This window comes from Maniola hyperantus, chromosome 7 (genome assembly GCF_902806685.2).
Source record: "Maniola hyperantus chromosome 7, iAphHyp1.2, whole genome shotgun sequence".
Taxonomy (NCBI): Eukaryota; Metazoa; Arthropoda; class Insecta; order Lepidoptera; family Nymphalidae; genus Maniola; species Maniola hyperantus.
The window spans coordinates 11,123,664-11,130,339 of NC_048542.1; the positions used below are offsets into that span (position 1 = coordinate 11,123,664).

The 6,676-nt window shown below is 37.3% G+C and overlaps 1 protein-coding gene across 4 annotated transcripts in view; it reads left to right on the plus strand.

Annotated features, from left to right (window-relative positions):
* The window catches only part of LOC117983733 (cell adhesion molecule Dscam2-like), a 56,766-nt gene extending 55,611 nt beyond the window's left edge, over positions 1 to 1,155 (plus strand). For all 4 annotated transcript variants that reach the window (XM_069499454.1, XM_069499455.1, XM_069499456.1 and 1 more), the window contains one exon: positions 395 to 1,155. The gene's annotated coding sequence lies outside the window, so the exon portion shown is untranslated. The remainder of the gene's footprint in view (positions 1 to 394) is intronic.
* The last annotated feature ends 5,521 nt before the right edge of the window (positions 1,156 to 6,676 follow it).

Genomic DNA, 6,676 nt, shown 5'->3' on the forward strand with positions numbered 1-6,676 from the left:
ATCCAACAGTAATCTTCGTCCACGAAAAAATAAACTTTTCGTGGTCCCACATCATCGCACTATTGCTAGATCTATGTCACCTATACCCCGTTCATTAGCATCATTCAACGCGCTTTTGGACAATAATGCTCAATGGGACCCATTTAATGATGGGTCTATAATACTGGTTCGGGAGTTACTGAAGTACGCTGAGAGCATTGCATGAATATGTCATTCAATGTTCTCAGCGTACATATTCAAAATTCTTTGATCTTTTATCGTTTTGTATTTTATGTCTTTTTTCTTGTACCTTTATTTGTATTTAAATTTATTATTAATCATCTAGTTAGTGTAAGTGGCACTGCCGTTCTAATTAGATATAAAATAAATAAAATAAATAAAAATAAATAAATAAATACCAAGGTTTTTTAGATACATTTTTTCCTTTAGCCAGTATACGTACGTTTTGCGATTTTTTGTATTTACATTATGACGTTAGTTTTAAGGGATTTTAACCTTTTGTCTGATTGTAATGCCAAATTAAAGAGTTTAAATATTTTAGTATGGAGTTTGGCCTACCTACTGGCCGCCATTTTCTTTTTTTCCAAACGAGCGGTCACGCATAAAACCTGTATTAATCAATAGCTGGCATCAGTACAAACAAGTGTTGTATGAGACAAAATCTTCCAACGTGTCAAGTTTCTGAGATATATAAGCTACTGGTTGACACCATTAGGTATGTGTGGCCGTTCTTTTGAAAAAAAAAATAGCGGAGTACTAGCTAGGCCAAAACCTTCAAAGCCCTTCACGAATACATACTGTGTTTTTGACGTCTATTGCGTTAACATACAGCATTTAAGAAGTAGCCTAAGAAGCTCTAATAAATAAATAGGATTGAACAATGTCACATAAAATATTTTTTATACCAACCAAAGACATTGTGGCATATTATCATTATTATTAATGTGAAGTTATAACTAATAGAAACAATTGATTTGGATAATTATTTTAGTATTTAAAAAAATAAACTTTTTATTATATTTTATTTAAACTGTTACAGCTTATTAATATTTTATTTGTATTTTTATGTTATATTTGAGCGAAATTCACCAATACCTGAATAAAAAGCTCTTTTTTGTTATGGTGCATTTAGGTGCAATTAAGTGATGGTTCTCGTTAGAATTAAGTAGTAAGCTTCAAAAAAACACATAGAACTTACGTGGACTGGTCACTGGAGACACAACATTGTAATTTAATTTGTAATGTAAACATTCAAATCATATCAATAAGGAATCTAAAACATTAGTAATTATGTAGAAAAGTAAGTAATGGAGTCTTGTCATTTATCGTTAAAACGAGTCTTTCGTGATTTTAATTTTTCGAGTTTAGGTACCTAAAAATCGCTGATAATATTTTACCTCTAAAAATATTTATGAGTTCGAAAAATATTTTCACGAAAGTCAAACAACCCATTTTAGAGTATTAAATATTTACTGTCGAATATCTTTATTGAAAGACTGATAACTCTTCATAGAAGTAAGATGTACTTAATGCCAAGTCTTTGTGCCAAATCCCTGTTGTATTAAGTATACTGAAGTAGAACTTTGTCATTGTTAATTTTACCGAGATTTCTCTCGCAATCCGTTGTAATGGATACATTTTCTCCTTTGACAAAGTTGCATCTACATCTTCGTGTAACTTCGTAAAGTTAGATACTTTGTTATTATCTTAACTTAATATTATTGTCGTCATTATTTATGGAACGTCAAATAAAAATACATGTTTGAAGAATTTCGTTTTTTATTAAAATTACCATAGATAAAGAGATTACATACCTACCTAGATTTTTTGAATACCTACTGCGTGGGAAATGGAAAGGTTGACTGACGAACTAATCGCAAGGCAGCATCATACCTCACTTCTTACAACCAAATAGATCAATAGATATCACCAACCCCCAACTGTACATCATGATCATCATCATCATCTCAACCTATCGCCCTGTCCACTACTGGGCACGAGTCTCTTCAGAGTTAAAAGGGATTACGCCTTAGTAAAATAACGCTAGACAAATGGGGATAGGCAGACTTCACACAACTTTGAGGACATCATAAGTAGAGAACTCTTGCAGGTTGCTTCACTTTTTTTTCTTCAGCATTAAAGAAAGTGGTATTTAATTACTTCATCATCATCATCATCATCATCATCAACCAATAGACGTCCACAGCTGGACATAGATCTCTTGTAGGGACTTCCACACGCCACGGTCTTGCGCCGCCTGGATCCAGCGGCTCCCTGCGATTCGTCTGATGTCGTCCGTCCACTAGTGGGAGGTCTTCCAACGCTGCGTCTTCCGGTGCGAGGTCGCCATTCCAGCACCTTGGGACCCCAACGTCTATCGGTTGTACAAACTATGTGCCCTGCCCATTGCCACTTCAGCTTCGCAAGTCGCAACCCGTTGAGCTATGTCGGTTACTCTAGTTCTCCTACGGATCTCCTCATTTCTGATTTGAAATGATCTCTCTCCATTGCCCGTTGAGTGACTCTGAGCTTTCTTATGAGGCCCATAGTTAGCGACCATGTCTCGGATCCATATGTCATCACTGGCAACACGCACTGTTCGAAGACTTTGGTCTTCAAGCACTGAGGAATTTTGGATAAGAAGACATCTAGAAGCTTCCTGAACGCTGCCCAACCAAGTTGGATTCGGCGGTTGACCTCTTTCTCGAAATTGGACCTACCCAACTGGATTGTGTGTCCTAGGTATATATACTCGTCTACAATTTCGAGTGCAGAGCTCTCAACGATTACTGAGTAGGGCCGGACCCCCATTTAATTACTTAAAACGCACATAATGCTGAAAAGTTACAGGTTACCCAGGACCGAACCCCGGACTCCCTGCATAGTAAGTCGATCGTAAGGCATCACCGCTAGTGCACATAATAAAGTAAGTATAGCAAAATGAATAATTATTAATACAATTAATCTAAACATTAAATAATGTGTAAAGTTTTTTTGTAACCCCTCGGGTATGAAAACGGAAAGGTTCACACCAGGCGATAATAAATCATCCACAACACGCTCCCAGAATTAATGTAACATTGTTTTTATTGCCCTAAGTTTTAATTGTAAAGGCTCTTCACATTAGGCGCAAGTAGTGCTGCGGTTACTAAAGCGTCTATGTTCCAAAGAGTTATCCAGTTATCCACTATAATATTGTACTGTACTTATTATGAATCAAAGTCATTCTAATTTATAGCAACGATTTCTATGTACTTTAATAAAAATAGAATCCCAATTTTTTTTACAACATACCTAATAATAAGAAGCTTTTGATTTGAAATTAGTAAAAGTCTAAATTACGTTTCCGTCTAACTGAGACAGGTATCATGATACACCTACACTAATAATACAACCTAAAACCAGCCTAAGCCTGTCGGGCCGCGAAAGTATTTTTGGTGATCTACTAGCGAATGGACGTTGGACTATGTATTAAGTCTTATTAATAATATAATAATAATAATATTATATATAAAATAATAATAATATTATAATAAATTTATTACGGTTCTGTTCTTATGTTGCAACATACTTACAATGTGGCGTGGAGTGTGAAGTCTCTACAAGAGACCGATGTCCAGAGTCCTACGACCAGTGTGCAGGGTCCAGCACCAGATAATGAATATCGGTTGACGACGATGCTGCAATGTATAAATAGATTTGTACTTATGCCCATATTATTATAACAGATTGTATCCTATAAAACCAAAGATTATTCAGCCGCGCGTTTTATTTGGTACTAGTATTAAAACGCACTAACAAAACTTGTCCAAACTAACCCGTAATTCATACAGACTCCAGAACTCCTAAATCAGCCGCCAGTCGTAAATAAATAACTTGGAAGCGATTTTGACTCTAAACTACAATTTTATTCCCTTAGGAGCCAATGAACATTGTTTTCAATTTTGCTAACTTTTTGGCCTTTGTCAGGTTCGGTGTACCTATCTAAATGTAAACGAAATCCCAAAGGATGATGTTAGATATATTAGGTAAGTATGTGGATAGGTTGGACGAGGTGGAGTATTGGCTAAAATGACATTCTTAAAGGTTTCGTATTACTTTATATTAATTTAATAAATAGCGAATAATCGGATGAATACCGAATGTTACCCCATGAATTCCTTCAAATAAGGGCTGTTACAGACAATCACTTTTTCTGATGCGCTGACACGCGTGCTATGGTTTGCGCTTCAATAAATCCGGCTCATTCCAGCGTGCCCGTTTCAACTTTGAACCAATGGGTCAGTCAGTAGCAATATGGATTCCGATAAAGAAATGGCTCGCGCGTATAAGCGCTTCTACGATCGAAGGATGATAAAAGGCGTGCGTAATACGCGCGCACCAAAATGAGCAAAAATAACGCTATATGTACCTATGTTTGGTGATTTCTTGACTTCCAACGGTCAGAGCACGGATGGAAATCTAATAAGTAAGCTAGACACATCAATATTTAAATGACAAGATATGGTCAAGCGAACAAAATTTTCACGGTTTAGAAACCAAATAAATCAGTGCCACATCTTAGACACTAATGAACGACTCGTTTGAAATCCAGACGTCACACACTTCTCTCCGTAAGAACCATCGTCGTACTTCAAGGAATATTATAAAAAAAGAATTAGCGAAATCGGTTCAGCTGTTCTCGAGATTTGCGATGAGCAACACATTTAGTGATTCATTTTTATATTATAGATTTTTAGTTTATTTTGAAAGTTTTATTTAAAGTGATATTTAAACTAAGCAAAAAAGGTAAACAAATAACGTTTTTATAATGCCTACATCAAAACACTTTTAACGTAAAAGCAGGATATTATAAACTACCGTTCTGGAATCAATTTCCTTAAGATCCGACAATGCGTCACTTGCGCCGTGCGCCGTCTATCAAATGTCGACGTTGATGCGGAAGAATATTACTAAAATATAAACTTCAGCAAATAGACTTTTGTATAAAATAATAATATTATTCCTGACTGCGGTTAAGGCCAAAGGAGGGTTATGTGTATGTATTTTCTATGAAGAAGACCTACCGCTTGTCCACGAAGTTTAGCTGCAAAGCGAAAGCGACGAGCCGATGACGCGGTAACTGAGGTCACAGTATAAAGAGAGATTAACAGCAGCATTCAGTCGCTAATCGTTACTTAAGATTGAGTTAAAACGAGATAGATTTATGTGAGCTAAACTTAAATAACGATTAAGCGACTCTGAGTGCGCCAAATAGACTATTATCCTTACTTTAGCTTAGTAATAAGATTTTATACTCCGTGGTAATTAATAAGTTAAGCTCATTCCGAGCTCCCTGCTCTGTGCTGAGGCGCCGTGAAGGTTCCTTGGTATAGCCTTAGGACTATGCAAGCAGACGGAGAGGAGTAGAGACGAGATGTCTTTTTGCCTGGCCACACGATGCGTTTCTGGTGTGTTGCGGTGCCACCAACGTGCCACACGGGCACTGCGTTGCCGCTCCGGGCTCCGGCAGAAAGTATGGTGTTGCACCGCAACCACCCCTCTCTCCACTTCGTGTCTCTGGTACCAAGTCGTTGCGCGTGCGGAGCGGCGCTGACATCGACGCATCGTGTGGCATGGTACAGTGATTTTTATGTAGGATGACGCAGCGGCACCGCTCAGGCGCGCCGCACCACCAACGCAACGCAGCATGTGGCTTTACTCACTCAGCATTTGTACTTTTAACTTATATAGGTACTTTGTGTACGGTTGAAATTGGTATACCTACTGATAACAATACACTAAGAACACACGTCGCTCATGGACATGCCAGGATTTACCATACGCCGCCGCCGCGCCGCTGTCGTTTATCATCATTATCATCATTGTCAACCGACCGGCGTCCACAGCTGGACATAAGTCTCTTGTAGGGACCACCTACACTGCGTTAGTTTTGAAGAGAAAATTGCCAAAAAACTAACTTGTAAAGTATAAAAATGTACTGTGTTAAAATAATACAAATCCATTGGGACGCTAAGTTCACATCGACGAAGCAGAGAGAATTTTTAATGTGATTAAAGCCCGGGGAATGTTGGTAAATGTGCTTTTTGCTTGCTAATATTATTGATTAAAAGGTTTGTTTCGCTACTAGCTTGGCAGATTTTCTTAACGGTAAAAGAAGCGAGTTTCGTGAGGTGGATGGCAGTCAGTTTCGTGATTCGGTTTAGATAGCTAATGCCGATTTCATGTTACAGTTAATGTTTAACAAGTCCGCTTTAGACTCAGCAAAAAAAAAAACCACGAAGGTTTAGATGAAGTGTGTCATTCCGTCTACTTATTAATACATACCTAATATAGTGTGCTTCTATAAATATTTTACATTGTTTATAGAAGCACATATTACGATACTAGCTGATGCCCGCGTGGATTTAGATTTTTAAAAATCCCGTGGGAACTCTTTGATTTCCCGGGATAAGTAGTAGCCTATGTCACTCTCCAGGTTTTTAACTATACCCATGCAAAATATCACGTTGCTCTGTTGCGACGTGATTGAAGGACAAATCAAGAAACCAATAAACCAACAAACAAACAAACACACTTTCACATTTATAATATTGGTACTGATTAAATTACGTTTAATTCAAAAATACAAAACTGCAATAGACAGACAGACAAACATATAATTAGAAGAAGATAA